The 19,412-nt window shown below is 42.2% G+C and overlaps 1 long non-coding RNA gene across 2 annotated transcripts in view; it reads right to left on the bottom strand.

Annotated features, from left to right (window-relative positions):
* The window catches only part of LOC136830558 (uncharacterized), a 37,276-nt gene extending 18,091 nt beyond the window's left edge, over window positions 1-19,185 (bottom strand). The window contains exons 1-4 of one of the 2 annotated variants that reach the window (XR_010850659.1): window positions 19,060-19,128; window positions 18,796-18,976; window positions 17,404-18,236; window positions 4,111-4,350 (exon numbers count right to left, since the gene is read on the bottom strand). This is a non-coding gene — a long non-coding RNA (uncharacterized lncRNA). Of the gene's footprint in view, window positions 1-4,110; window positions 4,351-17,403; window positions 18,237-18,795; window positions 18,977-19,041 lie in introns of both variants that reach the window. The other variant, XR_010850660.1, reaches the window with a different exon arrangement.
* Between the last annotated feature and the right edge of the window lie 227 nt (window positions 19,186-19,412).

Below are 19,412 nucleotides of genomic sequence, written 5' to 3'. Positions count from 1 at the left end.
AGTTGAAGTGTTTCGGCTGCGGAACGGTGGGACATCAAGTGAGAGACTGCCAGAGTGGAAGGAGAGTAGAGTAAGTGGAAGTCATTGTGGAAACTGTGGAATGAGGGGACATTTTACCAGGGCATGTGAGAACCCTCTGAGCAAGTGTGAAGGATGTGGAATGGTCACGTGAAGGAAGTCTGCTGTACCAAACCCCAACCCCAGGGAAACTAAGTGTGAAGGGGGTTTACTGTGGTGAGCCCTCTGGTATGGAAGGGATAGATGTGTTGAATGTGAGAGAAGGGTTTATTAGTGGAATGTCTGTTTTGGGGAATGAATAGATTGTTGTTTGTGTGTTAGAGTAGAATGTGGTGGAGTGTTATTGAAAGCATTGATTGATAATGATTGTAGCAAAAATGTGGTTTTCAGAAACGTATATGAGAAAATAAAAGAAAATGTAGCATGGAGGGAGGAATGTGCTGGATATGTAACAGGGATTGGAGGATTGGAAGTAAAGGTATGTGCATAGTTTGTTGAGTCGTTACAGTTGCAGGAATAAGGTTGGAGGAGGAGGATTTTTACATCGTGGAGAGTGAATGAGAGGTATATGTTGCTGGGGTATGCATTTTTGAAGAAAAGCAGGGTAAAAGTGTACCCAGAACAAGAAATGATAGAGATACGAATGGGGAGTAAAACAAGTGTGAAGTTGTATGTGGAGGAGGATGGACAAGTAAGTTTGAAGATGGTCTCTGGAGTGGAGGTGTATAAAATGGAGGGCATACAATTGCCAAGAGATTTGGAGTGTGTGGAGTGTGAAAGCAGGGTGGAGAACCAATGCTGGCTTCAGCGCAGAAAGTTTGGGCGACATATTCATGTTGGATGGTAGCCCTGTGTGTTATGAGATAAGGCGGGTCGCACGTGTTTGATGGAATTATGGATGTAAAGGACCCAAAGGTGTGTGTATAGTGTATGATGTGAAAAAGAAAAGGTGGAGAGGCATCCATCTGGGTGATAGATTGGGAAGCTTAAGAAGTGTGGTCAATCTAAGTAATGATAAACACATGAAGGGATATAACGTGATGGTCGAAGGGGAAAAATCAGAAGAGTAGAGTAAAGAAGAGCTTGGGGAAAAGGTGAGATTGAATGAGAAGAAGAATGAGAAAGAGAAGGAGCAGGTGTATGAGTTGTTGTGGGAAAGAAAGTGTGTGTTGAGTCAAGGTGATGAGGACTTTGGGACAGCTAGATTGCCGAAGTTCTGTATTTGGCTGACAGACAAAACACCGATTTATCAGAGACCGACATTTCCCAGCGCCGGTAATGTGAGAGATTGAAGAGCAGTGTGAAGAATTAGAAAGAACAGGAGTATCTGAACCCAGTAAGAGTGCTTGGAATAGTCCAATTATGCCGGTAAGAAGGCCTGATGGGAGACCAAGAATGTGTGTTGGTTATTGGAGAGTAAATGAAGTGACAGTGAAAGAAAGATTCCTTATGTGTGTGGTATCTGACTGTAGGTACAGTATGCATGGGATGAAAGTGCTGAGCAAGATGGATCTGGTAAGGGGGTTTGAGAGAGGGGGTACTGAGCATGTAGTAACAACTCCATACATGCCAAGTGCGAATGGGTTGGCAGAACAAACCATGAGGACTCGGAGTGAGATGTTATAAATGTTGACTGATAGAGAGAATGAATGGGATTTATTGGAAGAGTGGTAGTGATGTACAATTGGTCAGTACATAAAAGCACTGGCATGCCTCCAAGTGAGTATGTGATGAATTATGAGAGGTATGTGAGAGCAAGGTTAGATTTGAATGAAGAGTGGGATGTGTGGAGACAGGTGAATGAAAGGTTTGAGAGTTTCAGAGTAGGTGATAAAGTGTTGAAGGAAGTGGTTTAGAAAGGAAGATTGACAGTGAATAAGATGCGAGAGAAATATGAAGGTCCGATAAGAAAATGGGTTAGAAGAAGATAAGAATGAAGAAGGAAATGTGAAGGTCATAAGAGCACACTATAATCAGTTGAGAAGATGGAGAGAACCACTGTAACACCTAATGGAGCATCCCATTAGGAAGTTGTTAAGGGAGGAGAAGGAAAAGGAGAATGAAGAAACAGAACAAGATATAAATTGGGGAGATAAACAGCTCATGTTGTGGATCGTAAGAGAAGGTCTAAAAGGAGAAGCAGAAAGAGTAAGGGTACGTTTACTAGGTTGTTTGGAGAGAGTCCACGTGATGGGTTGTTTGATTTTGAGGGGTTTGAGGAGTCAGTAAGCATGAGGAGTGAAAATACCCTTGCGGTGTTGTTTGTTGGTAGTGCAAATGAGTGAAATTGATTATGAGGGATTTGAGCAGAATGTGGAAGGAGTGAACTTGGAGAGTACAAGGAATGTGGTCGAGGATACACAAGATTTGGATGAACTGGAAACAACACCTAGTCATGAGAAAGATGGTATGTGCAGTGTGTGTGAGTTTCCTTAGAGTTTAAGTGTTGAAGAGTAAGTGTGAATGAGAGAGTGTTAGCAGTACTAGGGTGTGATTGGGGGAGTTTTGGATAACTTGAGTTGGAGTCTAGCAAAATTAAGTGAGAATATAGAAGAGGTGATAGAAGCCATGTCAGGTGTTAGTGAGGTTGGAGCAGGCGTAAGTCAAGGTCCAGTTCCGGAGTATGAATGGGTAGTGAGAAAGGGACTTTGAAAAAAAATAATAATAATAATATTTCCTTTATTTTAGTTAGGGGGAGTGTGGTGGTAGTATGGAAAATTGGGTTTGTGAGAAGAGTCTTGTGTTTATGAAACCAATTGGATTTTTGTTTTTATAATTATTTTGTGTGTGTTGGTGTAAGATTATTTCATTAATCGTTTCTTTTCTCTTTTTGCTTGCAGTCTGCTTGAGTGTGTTAGGGTCGAGTGGAGCTCCCCTCCACCTTTAACAAGGTTAATTTCTGTTGGCATCGTATGATGAAGATGAGGGATGCTGACAAGTGCCATCTCTAGGGACTACAGTGGTAAGGAGACTGAAGCTGAAGGCCCTGTACAACACCATCAGGCTGAGTGATGTATTAGACTGAATACTTTTTTTGGACACACTAGGTGTGCATAGTGAATCTGAGGCTTGAGGTTGTGGAGACTTCTGAAGGGGTGCTGCCAATGAATATTTTTCTCTGACAACACTATGTACTGTAATGCTGTGGTGATAGTGATTCTGCTGTTAAGACTGGGTATGTTTGGTTGAGTGTTCAGCACAAGGAAACGGAGACAGGCGGCAGCACAGCACAACTGCACTGACACAGTTTGAAGGGTTCATACAGGGGCACCCACCAAGAAGGGCCATCCGTGAACTTTACATAAAGGCTGAGTAACCGACTAATAGGGGTGGAGATCTTAATTTGGAATTGTAAATAATATATTTTGACTATTGGTAGTATTAAGTTAGGCTAAGTTAGGTTTAGGAAGATTGTTTTGATAAATTTCAGTGGTAAGTAGGAAATAAGTTAGGTTAAATATTGAAAGATGATTATTGACAAACTATAGCAAATGTAAATAAAATTAGGACAAGGTTCTGTTTGAAGGTACCAGACCACTGTAATATTAAGGTAATAAATTAAGTTAAGGAAAGTCAGAGGTTCATAATAACCTCCAAATCTGTTCCCATCATACTGCACCAATTGTGTACTAAAAGAAAAAGCCCCTAAAACTTATTTTTATTAGTGAGTCTGCACTAGATTTTGGGAATTTATATAATTCATTCAGATGATTGGAAACTATATCATCCTTCTCCTACCCTGTGATCAAAACAGTTTAATATGAAATTTCAATTCTTCATTTACTGTAATTTTTTTTTACTATAAATCATCCTTTATTCATCAAATTTCACTTATTTTGCTCATTTCATGAATTCGCAGTTAGATGCGCAGAGCAATAGTGTCAAGCTGTTTATCCTTTCTGACCTGGCACTGGGAAGATGTGGTAACATGTCTACCAAATCTACACAATATCCATAATTGGGTCAAGGTATTATGAATCAAACCTGGGAAAAGTGGCAATGTCTAAAATGTACAAAATGTTCGTAGTTATTCTGGTTTAACCATAATCTCAATCCATCCTAGACAATTTTTCTTAAACCCAGAAACAGTACCTGAGCTTTAGTTGCTCCATAAAATGAATGATGTCTCGCAATCCTAGGCAGTCATTCCTCATCTCTGATAAACCCTTGCCTTTCAAAGCTGTGCTGAAACTGCAGTATCTTCTGCCAATCACATGGATTTCAGCTATGCATGCCATCATCTTCCCATGGCCCACACCAAAATCAAAGGAAAGGGCTGTGTCAATCCGTGAACTTTTGCATCGCCCATTGAGATCCTTCAGTAGCTCCAGTCTGAAAGAATGAGGATAAATAGTCTGTAAACAGATTGTTGGTTCTTAGTGCCCTGACAAACATCAGATGGAGAGGTAGGGTTTCTTCTACTGGAAGTGAAAGGAATTCAGGAGTGTGATTGGAGGACTACATCTCAGATAAAACATCCAGTAGTCATCTGATAACATGTGTAATTTTTCTCAGATGCAAGAGATTGGGTGATCACTAGACTTGGTCCCTTAATCTTCATACTAACATGAATGCTCTTCCACTTAAACCTTTCCTATTCTCCACAGACTAACTACCAAATTCTTGACACGTATCTACTATCATTCCCTTTCTCTACCTGTAAAGCAGCACTGGCAAATTTACATCAAGGTTTTCATTATCAATAATTTGGCATATGCATTCAAATAAAAAAACAGTAAAAGATAGCATTAAAATGACAAATTAAGAGTAACTTGCATTACCCCTAGGTACACAAACCATAACCTTTTAAGTGGGCATATCATTTCTGCACAAGCTGGAGATGGCCCCGTTGAGCTTGTTAACAAGGTACTGTTAAGGAAGCTGTAAGGGGCAATGCCCCTAATGTCACCAAGCACTTTTCCTTTGACTTTAGGGACAAAGCGAGTGGTCGAGGTGGGAAATTTAGTAATAGGCTCTGGGTGTATATCTATGAAAAATGACAAATTGTTTAAGGAATGTATCTTTCCTAGGTATATAAGCCAGAGTCTTTTCTAAAAGAATACCCCCAGTGCAAGCTGGAATGGTCAATGAACTTGGTAACAAGGTCATTAACTGGTGGTAAAGTAGGGTAAATGGGGAATACTTCTCTCAGTCATTTTCCACCATTTGGACTGCAGCCAAAGGCTCTGTCAGAGGGGATGGCAGAGTGGTGAGGTCCCAGGTCTGAGAGAGGGTACAGAGCCTTGCTTGAAAAAGGAAAAGATTGGAGAATCATATATGACTCCTATTAGGGCGTACCATATGGTTCTCCAATTCAGTTCTATGGTAGTAAAAGTTGTACAAATGAAAAAAATTTGTTTTAATGTGTTTGTAATAATTATATGTATCGTAGGATTGTCACTTCACTAAAAAGTAGATTTTTTTTTTTGACAGCTAAGAAATACTTGTCTGTGGAAATTTGTACCCTCTTAATGGCTTTGCGGACTGGAACAGGAGGGGGCTGAGAGGTGACAGTGGGTAGCCTAAGGAGGAAGGTTGGATTCTGTTGTCACTTGCAAACTTTCTCTTCTGCAGATGCTTCGTGTCTACCTTTGACAAGGTTGTGGAGTGTGAAGATAGATATGCTTTTATCAACAAAGAAAGTTGTGCCTTCTCTTCTAGACACCATACTTTGGTAGTTACTGTGACTGATGATTGTGTTGGTAATTTAAAGAGAAGAAAGCTATTGCTCAAGTTATGGCCATCAGATGGTTCCCCAAATGGTTTACTGTTACTTTGAGATAACTTTTTGTGCCTAGGAAGTTAAGATTGCTTTTATTATTTTTTTTTTTTTTGGTAAGCTAATAAGCTGCTGTTTGTGAACACTTAGTATATAGTAACTGGAAATTGTAAATAAATAATAATACTGCAAGCAATGTCTGATAGAAGTATAGAAATATTTACAATAAAAGACAGCAAATTTTCAAAGTAATTTGTATTTTTCCCAACACATATCTGAAGTTCTTTACATAAGGATTTGGCTTGCAAATGTGAACTGGTGCAACCATTCAAAAATATTGATAAGTTAGTCTTGACAAGGTGGTCAAACACCGACAGGCGGGGGAAGCCCTGCCCACCTTTCGGTCTAAACCCCACTTTGCCTTCCAGCCCAAGTATCAGAGAGAGGGCTGGCTGAGGTGGGCCATTAATGTAAAGAACTTCAGGTTTCTATGTTAAATAAATACAAGTTACTGTACTTTTAAAAATGGCATTTTTATAATACAATAAAGTTTTATATATATTTACCCAGTAATCACATAGCTATTAGTCTCATTCATTTGGCAGCTAAAATTTTGAAATTTGCAGTTTGTGTTAGTTTGTTTTGGGGTAGGTGACTTGTCCCGCCCACTTTCAGGGGAAAGAGAGGAACAACTTAGCAAAGAGCTTCAATTTGTCTATGTCCTTGTGTCTATGCGAGGGGCGGAGGGAGGGCTCCGATCATGTAATTATATAAAAATGTCATTTTTATATAATTAACTTACCCAGTAATTACATAGCTGATTCCTACACTGACAGGTGGTGGGCAGCGTGGGCATATCTATCCCAAAACATTAAGAATGGTAATGAATTTGAGAACAGAAAAATTTGCTAACATTGAATCAATGTTTGTTGTTTCCTTACCTGATAAGCGAGTTGCACAGGTAGATACTTTCTCTCATTGGCACTCATCTTATCATGTAGAGGTGAAGTGGTAAAGCCTTAGAGCGCCTATGCTTCAGTGGATACTTTGCAGCGATAGACCAATTCCGATGGCTACCAAAGAAAACAAGTTGCCCCTGCCCTGGGCACAGTACCACAAAATACAACCAGAACAAATACAGAGTTACCAATACCACCAAAATATATTAAAAAATCACTACTCAACCATTAAAAAGGATTGGAGGGTACTCAAGTACACAGTACTCCCAGGCTCCCCTAGGACTCAACACCCTATGCAAGGCGAAGAGATAATAGGAAGGAATATTGTCTCCCACGTTTCCTCCCCCAACACCACGCCGGCCACGTAAAACAGACCCAGTTTGCGAGAGGAGCCAGCACTCTGGTGAAAACCTGGGGGCCCGTCGAAAGGCTGAAACACAGGACCTGAAACTGGAACACCTCGCCCTCGAAAACAAACCCGAGGTACTTCCTCAAGTCTGGATGGATCGGTACGTGAAAGTAAGCATCCTGCATGTCTATGGACGCCATCCATTCTCCCCGGCGAATGGATGCTAGAACTGTTTGATTTGTTTCCATTTTGAATTTTGCCTTTTGTATAAGACATTCTGGGCGCTGACATCTAATACAAGTTTCCAGCCTCCTTACGACTTGGGGACTACAAACAATCAGTTGTAAAACCTTGGAAAATAAATGTCCTCTACCATCTCTATGGCTTCTTTCTTGACGAGAGATGCAACTTCTTGCGAGAGGGCTGCAAACCTCTTTGAGCCTGGCAAGTAAGCTGTCAATGCGACAGGCGTGTTGACTAAAGGATGCTTCTGCACGAAGGGTATGGTGTAGCAATCCTTCAGGACAGTGATCATCCAGGGTTCTGCCCCCTTCTTCTCCCAACGCTCCCAAAAGAGAAGGAGCCTTGCTCCTACTTGAGTATGGAGGACTTTGTCCTCACTTCCTGGAGGAAGATCTAGAGGAATCCTTTTTAATGGCGAGTTGCGTAAAACATACACTGGACCTTGGTCTAGTGTACAGTCTGGGTCTGCTGCGTCGTGGATCAGAAGCAAAAGTGGGCATTTCCTTAGGGAGTCTTGATGACTGGGAAAGAAGATCTTGGGTACTCTTCTTCTGAAGATCGGAAGCTATACCCTGGACAGCAGCTTGAGGAAAAAGGTGCAGCAGATCCAAGGGAGAGAAAAGGAGCGCTGATCTCTGTGAAGGAGTCACTCCCTTAGATGTAAATGAACACCACAGTTCTCTTTTCTTTAAAATGCCCATAGTATAAAGGCCAGCAAGCTCCTGAGAAATATCTCTGATTCCTCTATCAGTACAGGAAAGAATTCCTAGCCAGTCAATAGAGGAATCCTGCGGCAATACTGAAAAATCTCTAATCTTCCAAGCCAGAGCACCTACAGCCCTGTCTAGAAAGCTCATCACTTCAAATATTTTAAAAAGATTCTTTAAAAGATAAGCTAGCTCTGAAGCAGAAAACATGATTTTCACTAAAGTAAAAGCAGACCTGCAGGCCGAATCTATCAACGCAGAGAAGTCCCCTTGCGAGGAGGCAGAAACTCCCAGGGAGGGAGCTTCTCCTGTGGCATAGAAGCAGTAACTCACTTGCAAAAGTCTGGAGGGAGGAAAACTGAAGGTAGCTCTACCTTGGTCCCTCTTCTCTGCTAACCATCCTTCTACTTCACTCGACGCCTTTTTCGCTGAAGAAGAGCGAACCAATTTAGGAACTTTCGAGGCACCGGGCGTCCGAGACTCCATTAAAAAAGCCAAGGCAAGAGAGGAAGGCATTGCTGGAGAAAAGAAGCTAGGGAAGGTCACCAGCAGGAATCTTAACATGGAGGCATACGCTGTCGTAGGAGCGTCCTGTTCTGCTACCTCTTCCTTGTCAGGGGATACAGGAGACAATGACAAATCAGCTGGAGTCTGGGAAGGCGGGGGAGCCTTCTTGAGCGAGCCCAAAATGCTGTCTAGCTTACTCTGAATAGGGTCCAGGACAACTGTAGGAGCCGGAATACCAGAAGAAGGAGCCTGAGTCCTAAGAGGCACCTGTACAGTTGATGGCTCTGTGTGAGGAAGAGACGAAACTCTGCTCAGCGTAGAAAACGCAGGGGTGTTGCAAACGTTGACGTGCGGGCGCTGATTGGCACTCTGAAACCACTGGGAGGTCAGTAGCTACAGGTAGCGTGGACACCTCAAGGTGTTCCAGCACCAGTGGGCACTCAGGAGCCACTGAACACCATGGAACACTTGAGAGTTCAGGCACTAATGGGTGCACATCTTCTACTGGGAGCTTGGGCACTACCTCACATACAGGAGCCGCTGGGCGCTCAGGCACTATCTGGCACTCTGAAGCTATGGGCATTCAACTTCCGAAGGAAGTTCCGACACTGCTGGGTGCTCAGGTGCTTGATGATGTTCCTTAAAAAAGGTTCTTCTAGAAGATGAAGAGCGCTTATGGGAAGATTGACGTTTTGGCAGTGAAAGCATATCTTCTGCAGAGAGGTAACTCGAGGAAAAATGGTCCGGGCTGTCCCAGTGACTACACGAGGGGAGCTCGGGATCTTTACTCTTCTTAAAGGCACTGGAGAAGAGTTCGACACTTCCACTGCATGCCTTTTCAAAGGGCATGACTTGTCCACAAATCGCCACTGACACCTGGGACTTAGCTCCTCAGAACTAGATGACATGCAATGAACATCCACTGAGAGACCTTTCCAAAGGCTCTTGGTTGTAGCCTGGGATACATTAACAGGCTGAACTAAGGGGGGGGGGACTGCTTGTGGGCAGACCCCACCAACATCCCTTAGGCTAGCAGTTTGACTCCTCCCAGGTTTTGGGGAGTATGCCAGGGACCTCGGTCTACGAGAACCGGCAGGACGAGCTGCCACCTCCTCCACCAACACTTCACGAGTACTGGGCGCAACAGGGCGCTCTGAATCACCTTTCTTATCCATAAGCACTTTCACTGAAGACGCTAACTGTGCAATAGACTCCACTATCAACTCAAATCTCTTGTCGATTCTCGACTCGAGGCTGGCCAAGGGGTTGGGTTCGGACACATGAGAGCTGGGTAAAGGAGAGGTTTGAATAGTTAAGAGGGGTTGAAATTGGGTTCATTGAAATTAAAGGAACATTAGAATCAGACTTAGCAGCAGATGATTCCTGACTAGCTAATGACTTACTATTATTCCTAGCAGTCACTTTCCTTTTCTTGTCCCTACCGAGTTTCTTTAAGTGAGATTCTAAAGTCTCCCACTTTTTAATGTCCCAATCAGCGCATTCTGAACATCTCAAATCAACAGAGTATGTCTGACCCCTACATTCTGTACATTTTATGAGAGTGTCATATAACTCTTTAGTCAGATGTGTATTGCAGCCTTTGCTGCAATACCTACAGCTAGAAGCACTGGAGTCAGACATTGTGAAAAATCAAAGAAACAAGACCAAATCGGGAAAAAAGTCGTAATTTGATGATATGGTTTCCATAAAGACAACCCATCACTAACTAAATATGCCGCAAGGCTACCAAGAGAAGACTACTTCACCAATTGCCGATGAAACAGCCGGGGCATGTCACCTAACCCAAAACAAACTAGTGTGACCAGCGAATTTCAATATTTTAGCTGCTAAATAAGTGAAACTAATAAGCTATGTAAATACTGGGTAAGTTAGTTATATAAAAATACAATTTACTTTAAAAGACTGTGATTTTTGTCAGGGGAGAGGCTTGAAAACATCCAGGCATGAAGTGCCAGAACTCTCAATGCCCAGAGATACCAGACTATGAGTGGCTGGATCCAAAGTTTAACTAGAGAGGAATATCTCTTAGGACCTCGAACCACAGAGCTCGCAGGTCTGGATATTACTTGGCATGAACACATGGAGAGTCCCAGATTTCACTAGGGAAAAGCAGAACTCAACCTGCTGTTAATTACCTTTAAAAGGCGAAATGGCGATAAGAGACAAGGTTGGAGGTTGCCTTTCAGTAAAACAGCTTTTCTCCATGCTTAAACCAACACAAGTTTGGAGAAGAAAGAACTCCAAAGCTGCCTGTTGTGCCAATCAGTAGCCATGTGTAAGCTCAGAACCTGGAAATCTCAAACAACTTTTTTGTCATACAGGTGTTTGGGGACCAATGCCCTATTACCTCTCTACCTACGTTTGTAGAGCTGGTGTTGAAAGGCATCTGGACGTCAGATTCGGCGCTCTGACTGAACCAACAGTAGTAATGTGGTAGGCTAAGTTTGGGTTTGTATGATGAAAGACGTTTGTGAGAATTGATTGTTCTGCTTTTGCTATTGTGATGTTTTTTTTATTTTTGTTTGATTTTTATTGTTTTCTTATTAAGTTTATTGTGTGTGCATATGTTGTTTATGAATGTGTTGTTGGTGTATGATTGTTTAATTAATCATTATTTTTAACTTTTTACTTGCAGTTCACCCCCAATGAGGTGTTTGCTTGAACGAGTGTGTAAAAATAGGAGCAGCTCCCCTTCACCTGAACTGTTTGTAATGCTCTGGGTAAGAATGATCCTTCAGTTTTGAGGGTCCAGAAACCTTCAAGTGTAAGGTAGTAATATAAACTGCAGTTTGCTGGAGGCACTACTTGAGTGAACTAGGGGCAAAGTGTCATTTCAGTTGTTAAGGAGCCACAGGCCCCGTGAGGATGAGTAGGTGCTGGGGTGACCAGGTTTACAGTGTGGGAGAACTTCTCCGAACAGTGGAAACGTTAGATGGATATAAGTTAATTGGTCCCTCACACACTGCTGTTGACTTGGGTCATAAACAGTCTGCTAAACTCGTGGCTCAACTGACGGTCGTGTACTTTCCCATTAAAGTATTTGCTCTCGTGATTTGAGATTATCAGAACTTATTTATGTGAAAAACATTGGGAAGCAAGAGTATATGATATTTATTTTGAACCAGAAGTGTTTGAGATTGTATGTTGGTCATGTTTACTAAACTTATATTTGAGGTAATTAACTAGGTTAAGGCTCTTTTGATAGAAGAGTGGGGAACTATAGGATTAAGGCTAAGTAGAATAAGTTTTGAAGAACTATAGTGATAAGGTTAGGTATGTTTCCATACTGTAAATTAAGATTTATTAACCATATTAAGGTTTTTTATGACCACTGTAGTGGTAAGTAAATAAATTAGGTTAAGGAAAGTCGAGTTTCATTTAATAACCTCCGAAACTGTTCCCAACATACTGCCCCAATTGTGTACAACAGAAAAAGCCCCTAGAGTGAGAATTGGTGAAGAGAAAACTACTTCCCTGGGAGTAGGAACAGCTGGAGGAAGTTTGGCAGGTGGACGAACAGAATAAAAAATAAGAGAACTCCTCATCCTGGAAAATGTCCATTACACATCCCCCCGAAGAAGAATCGCTTTTGGACACAATAACAGTAAGATGGAAACGATCAAAAAGGGCTTTCGGTGTCATTGATGGAGTATTGCAATCAGATGACACCGGGGAGGCTTATCACACTAAGCAATGCCCAGGTGTGTATCCTATCTCTCACTGGATGTGTCCAACCATGACAGCATCCTTGGGAAATAATACCTAGACGCACTCCCACGTACAGCTCCCGTTGTCCTGCCAAAGTCTCAATCCCCTGAAAACACCACTTCTTGAGACTAAGTCGGAAGAGGAAATGAAGCTGCCTTTGGAACCCATCTGTACAAAGAGAACAAATAAACTAAAGAACTGTGACATCCAAGAAACCTAGGAAAAGACTTGTTGCTGCTGTAAACCAGCAATCCAGATGCTCACTCTCTGGTCAAGAAAGAGGATAAAAATCACAAAGTTCATCACCACTAACTCCAGAGAGTAGGTTTGTCCTATGGTCAAAACTACAACAAGTTTGCCAGGGCAAACCAATATCCAAATACATCCAGTATACCTCTCACGAAAGAACATAAGTTGACAACAACATAGGCTCTTCATTAGACCTTGGGGGGAGGTGACTGAAAGTCCTGATGAGACACTCTCCTCCCTGAGAGTAAAGCTGAGGTACTACCAAGGTGACCATTATGTGTATATTTGAAAATACCCGTTCTTTCAGTCCCTCAAAAACAAGAAGTCACTCTCCCTCAACTTCTAGCACCAATCTTCAGCATTGCATACCCCCTACTAAGGGTTAGGTCCCATTGCGAGCCATGAATATGGTGAGGAAATGGAACAGAAAAGGGTCATAGTATGTCGGATACTCAAAGGAGATAGGCACTCTCTAACATAAGACAACTGCAGGGAAAGAACACTGCACTTGTATTCCACCTTCTCTTCTTTCCCTTACCACCTTTCCGAAAAGGAAGAGTGATTAAAGGTGAAATGAAACTCCCAAAAGGAGAAGTCTGGAAAACTACACAGAAATAAACAATGTTGAACCTCTGCTGTCCCAAAGAAGAGAAAGCCAATTGAACATGAAAGTTCAACCGTAGTGCCTTTTAGGCCCAGGAGCTCACGGGATACTGCCTGACAATATCAGGTGCTGTTAAATCAAATGCACCAACCATTCCACAGACCCTCCTTCATTCCAGAAGGATTGTAGTACAGTTGACCCCAGAGCCCAACCATTCCTCAGTGTTAACACCAAATAGGAGCCAAAATTTCACCCAGGGACTCGAGACAATGTTGTATCTTGTCTTCCCACATGCAAAGATGGCTCACAGGAAGTTGTCTGGTGGGCCAGGTAGTTGACAAAGCCTAACCCCAGACAAATTTGTTTTAAATATAGCCTCCTCCTCCAGGCCATCCATTGCCTTTGCATGTGAGAGAGAGAGAGAGAGAGAGAGAGAGAGAGAGAGAGAGAGAGAGAGAGAGAGAGAGAGAGAGAGAGAGAGAGAGATTCCTCACTCAAAGACTGTATAGCATTAGGCTAAAACAGGGTTAAGAGAGAGAGAGAGACTCAAGTTTACTTATGGTATTGGTTTGGCACTGACTGTGATAAAGAGTACAGTGTATCCCTTCATTGACTTCCAGTGGTCAATAAGAAAGAAACACTCAGCTCACCTGAGATGCCCAGGGAGGGCCACAGCTCCCTGAGCTCCTCAGTCTCCACAGCACATAAAATAGGTTGGGTTAGGAGCGAGCGCTTCTCATCGATGACCGCCCTATAGTCCGAAGGCCCGATAGTCCGAAGGTCCGATACTCAGCAGGCCCGATAGTCTGAAGGTCCGATAGTCCGAAAGTCAGAAGGCCCGATAGTCCGACGGACTGTAATCAGCCCCCCACCCCTCCATAGCTAATACGGCAAAATTGTAACCAGTAAACACCCATAAAAATACCAACCTACGACTATCGGACCTTCGGACTATCGGGCCTTCGGACTAACGGACTGTAATCTTCTCATCACTTCCGGGCTGGACGTCTTCCCTGCTTCGGCAGGTCTCTACCAAATCAATGGTAGCAGTCAGCAAAGAGGATACTACTCCTGTGGGAGGGGTAACAGTGAGAGATTGAGCAGGACTTTTGGTGTCATCTGTGGTGTATAGTATCGATCAGATGATACCTGGCAACCTTCTCTCTCTTTTTCCTCCTGGCAAACTTCACTCACTAGGCAGTCCCCGGTTTACGATGGGGGTTCTGTTCTTACGGCGAGTCGTAAGCTGAAAATCATCGTAAACTGAAAAATTGTTGAAAATTGTCAAAAATCCAAAGAAAGCCTTACTTTTATTGCTCTGGGTGTATTGGAAACGATGTAAACTGCACTTTTATTGAGTTTTTCATAAAAAATAACCGCCAAATTTTTATTATTCTGCCGTTTTGGAGCCATATTTCTTCCGTCGGATCGGCGTACAACGCGTCATAACCTTGGAACGTGCATCGTAAACTGGGAAATAATTTCTGATGAATGTATGTGAAAAGCATCATAACCTCGGAACGTCATAAGCCGGACCCGCCGTAAACCAGGGGCTGCCTGTATTCAGACGGCCAGACATGGTACTCCAAACATGGGTTATTGACTACAGTCACGCCTCCTGCAAGAGGCACAGAGGGTATGAGGATCTACCTTGATTGAAGAAAGGAACCTGTTACATGGCCTGTCCTTCCATGGACAGCACCTGAAAACCGGAGGTTTCCTCTCCGAGGTTGAAAGCTTGTTTGACTGAGGGGTTAGCAGGATGGTAATAAAAACAACTCAAAATCATCATACAAATATATTCAGAAACAACAAAATGCATACAAAGAAAGCAAACAGCAAGTTTGGCAAAGACTTCACAGAGGTGTCTTTACATGAAAGCAGCCGGAAGCAAAGTGGAGTGCATGGCAATGGGTGGGCGGGGCTTCCCCTACCTGTCAGTAGTTAATGAGTGTGTCTGAGAGTTAAACGGCCCTTCCAGCTCCCATTTGCAAGCTAAATGAGTGTGTCTGAGAGTTAAACGGCCCTTCCAGCTCCCATTTGCAAGCTAAATGAGTGTGTCTGAAATCAGCTCCCATTTGCAAGCTAAATGAGTGTGTCTGAGAGTTAAACGGCCCTTCCAGCTCCCATTTGCAAGCTAAATGAGTGTGTCAAAAACGGCCCTTCCAGCTCCCATTTGCAAGCTAAATCACTATGTAAAGGTTTGTACTTGTGTAAGAACAAAACAAACAATCCTTTGCAAGAAGGCTTATTTGACTGATGGGTTTGAAAAATTGCAATATAAACACAATCAACAACGAAAAAGGAAAACAAATACTCAAGTTTAATCAACAAAAACTTAAAACGGCAAAAATCAGGCAGTGTCGTAAAACATGTCTGGCCTCAACGGCAAAGTGGAGTGCAGACCAACATGTGGGCATGGTTTCCCCCTGCCTGTCGGTAGTTTACGAACTTGTCAACATGTTTGAATGGCCATTCCAGCACATGTTCACAAGCTAAATCCCTATCTAATGAACAATGAGATTATATTTGTTTAGGACTAAATGGTAAATTTCTACTTTCATACTGTACCACAATCACTCCCATAAGAACCATGCTTAGTACCAGCCCCCTGGGAATCAATGGTAAAATAAGAACAAATGGTAGCAGTCAATTTTCGATGACTTTTAGTATGATTTTCAGAACCAATATAGACAGAGTGGTCAAATGGTTTAACCTTGGCTACCCCTTAATAGTAGTAGGCATTTCAGAGGGAATTCAACCTAACCTTACCTAGGATGTTGTGCCCTTACCTTGCTGGAAAGCCCCCCAAAGTAAGTCCTGACCCCTCCATCTGCATACTACCCTGACACATTAAGGAGGCTTATGAACACAGCATAAAAACTCCAATATCAAGTTGTGGTATCACAGTTAAAGTGAGGTACATCTGAAGACTGCTAACGCTTCCCTTTGGTTGGGTAACTACCAGTTTAAATGCATAATGGGTGTCGTTTTTAGTCCCAGCCCTTTTGGGATGAATGTAAAAACATAAACAAGCGACGGTACAGTAAATACCAAAAGCATAAACGAAAGGTAAACATTAAAAAACATGAGGAAAACAAATATTACATTGGTGACTGGTGGGAACCAGGCCACGGTAGTAGTGTTAAGCTTTACCATTTACCACAGGAGTTGATGCAGAGTAGGGAGACGGGTAGGTGTGAGAAATCTGACCAAACTTAACCTTTCCTAGAATGCCGTGTCCTGACCTAACCCGACCTCATCTTCCTGAACTGACTCAGAGTACCAAGCCCTGACCTGGCCAGGAGGGGAGAGGGGAGGCTCTCCCCTACTGCACCCCCCAAGTAACAATGAATATCTGAAACAGATCAGCAGGACTAAATTTCTTTGCAGACGCGCATTCTGGCACTGGCTACGACCCAACCAAAACAACCTTAATCTAACCTTTCCTAGTGTTGTGCCCTGACATAACCAGAACTTACTTTTCTAACCTGACCTGGGTAACCCTACAGTTTAGGGGTCCTAATTCAATGCTCCCTTGTGTACGTTTAAGTTTTCTTTCCTATTTTCAGTTTCTTCTTTCAAAAGCTCTGTAAACAGAAGTATATTTAAATAATGAGCAGTTTATCTGCTTACAGAAGCAGAGATTGTAAGAAAAAAAAAGGAATAAGTTCTGCACCTCACGTGAACAGTGTAGTGTTTGTGGAGTGAGCGCTTACTGCGCTTAGGAACCAGGAACCAGGTAGGAACCTTGCATGGGTTCTTGCTCTTCAGCAGCTATTTTTTATAAATCTGAAAAAATGAGCAGTTTATCTGCTTACAGAAGCAGAGATTTACGATTTTCTCAAAATTCTATGAGTCTGAATCCACTATGACATGTTTTCGTTTATTTACATTCCCCCTTTATATCCCCCTTTTTTTTTTACAATCTATGCTTCTGTAAACAGATGGGCTAAATTTATCATTTTTTCATTTTTTTCACGATTCAATAAATATTTTATAAATGTGTGTGCTGATCTTGGCTACGTAAAGCAGTGAATTTGGACCCCCAAACTGTAGGATTACCCTGACCTGGCTGGAGGAGTTTTGACCAACACCCCTCCCCCACCCAACAACCAAAGATACACCGAATAGTATCAGAAAGTTTTCAACAGGAGGTTAAATTACCACCGCCTACCCCCAAAAGTTTTAGACCACAACAGCGGAAGCCAGCTGCGTGGAAATTCTAGTATTCCTCCATTTCTACATAAAAATAAGTCACATTTACACTCAAGATGCCCTTAAGAATATAAGCATATATATACTCCTTCACCACTTACATTATTTCTTACGTTGTTAGCAGTCTAGTAGTAGTACTGTAGTAGTATTGTAGTAGGGTGTTGGGGATTTGGCTTGTATTTGAAATGTCCCAATTACCCGTTGTTTTCTCATTTGCTTGTGTTCAAGTTTACTGTCTCTATAATGCCATACAGCCTATCTTTACAAATTCCTTCCTATTTTCAAAAATACCTCATGGTAGAGCTAAGCAATAGCTCCGCACGGGGTATTAATTTGGAAATTGATTTTTTCTATGGTATTCTGGTTGCTTAGGCTATCGAGAATTTATTGTTATTTTTTGTCAGTCAACTGTAATTAATCTGTAATCAACCTCAGAATTTGTATGCTGACATTCCTGGAATGTTATCGTGCACAGGCAGTGTTATAGGGGAGATTTTTTGAAAAGTAGAGTTTCTGGTAATTCTAAGCTGTAGTTCTGCGGTGAACTAGCTATGGCAATTGGCGTTTTCCTGTTATTTTACTTGCTTTACAAGAATTTAAAGTAATATTTTGTCGGCCGGCTGTAACTAAACTGTGAATGACCTTTGAAGGCTAAAGATGGTACGAACAGGTCCCCTGCACCGACGTATACGCGTATACAGTCCCAAGGTAAATTACAGTTTAGCTAGAGCCGACTGGCAAAATATTACCAAAATACCAGCCTAACGTTACCCTAGGGGTGTTTCCTGGTTACAATATTGCCGTATTAGCTATGGGGGGGGGCCGGTACTGCCTTAATTTATAAGTCGTAATCTGATTGGTAATTCTAGTAAATTACAACTTAATTACAGACAGGCAAAAAAATATTAAACAATTCTAAGTACTAGCACCGAGCCTGATTTTACCTTGGAAACTGGTTTTTTCTACACTTTTAGGGCTTCTGATACTGCCGGTGAGTTTGTCTGTTGTTGGCCAACTGTTATTTGCCCCCTAACTCTACTCAACAGTACAGGGGGACTGTGGGAGTTCGGGGTTTTGGGTGGGGGGGGGAACAGAAATGGAGCGGACACGTTTACGTTGGGGAGGCGACCTCTGGAGGGGAAAAATGAGAGGGAGCCATTCGCCAACAGGAGGGAGTTAAATGCATTTCACCGTGTTTAGTACTGGCATCAGGGGGATGGAATGTCCCTTCACTGTGTTTAGTACTGGCCCTTGGGTTACCCATACGTTAACAAGTAATTGCACTTGCCAGATGAGATATGAACCGACGTATATACCTGCGCTCTGTCTTGTGAAGATCGCGTATTGAAATCCCTTGTTGGATGGACTTCAGGGGTTAATTATGGGTTAATTACATTCGTGCGACAAAAATTGAAGGTAAATCCATAATTATTAAAAAAAAAAAATGAAGAAAAAGTCACGCTAGAAGGAAATCGCCGCCGCGGAGTTACTACTTAGATCTACCATCTCCTTTTAGCCAATTCCTTCCATGACAACATGGCGGTCCGGTCTTTCAGTTATCCCAGCGATTTCCCCCTAACCCGTTCCCAAAGGGTCCTCTATTAAATATGTTGGGTAGATATGAGGGTAACAGTTGACAGACAATGAACACATCCACCTTCTTCAGCAGCAACACTGAAACTGTAGGAAAAATCCGTTTTCAAGGTAATAGTCGGTACGAAGTTCTCGATTGGAAATACCTCTATTTCTGACGTCACTAAATGCTGGGTGGTAATGTTATTTCTAAGTTCTCGGTTACTTATTCACAGTTCACAGAAATCACAGCAATGAAACATTTCGTATCTTTCCCTAATTTACACTATAGTAGCGGTATTAGTAGTAGTAGTAGTAGTATTTGGGATTTGCCTACAACACGGCTCCCTGGCTCGTTTTATTTTTCCCTTGGGTGTGTTCAAGATTTTTTGGTCTCTAAAATACCACAAAATTCCTCCCTATTTTCATTTTCTTTCGACAGATCTGCAAATATATAGAAGTGTATTAGGTATCAATTCCTCTTTATTTTCTTGTTATGACTGAAGCACAAATCTATAAGATCTATTCCTGTCGGATT

This window comes from Macrobrachium rosenbergii, chromosome 47 (assembly GCF_040412425.1).
Source record: "Macrobrachium rosenbergii isolate ZJJX-2024 chromosome 47, ASM4041242v1, whole genome shotgun sequence".
Taxonomy (NCBI): domain Eukaryota; kingdom Metazoa; phylum Arthropoda; class Malacostraca; order Decapoda; family Palaemonidae; genus Macrobrachium; species Macrobrachium rosenbergii.
This window is presented reverse-complemented; position numbering and strand designations above follow the sequence as displayed.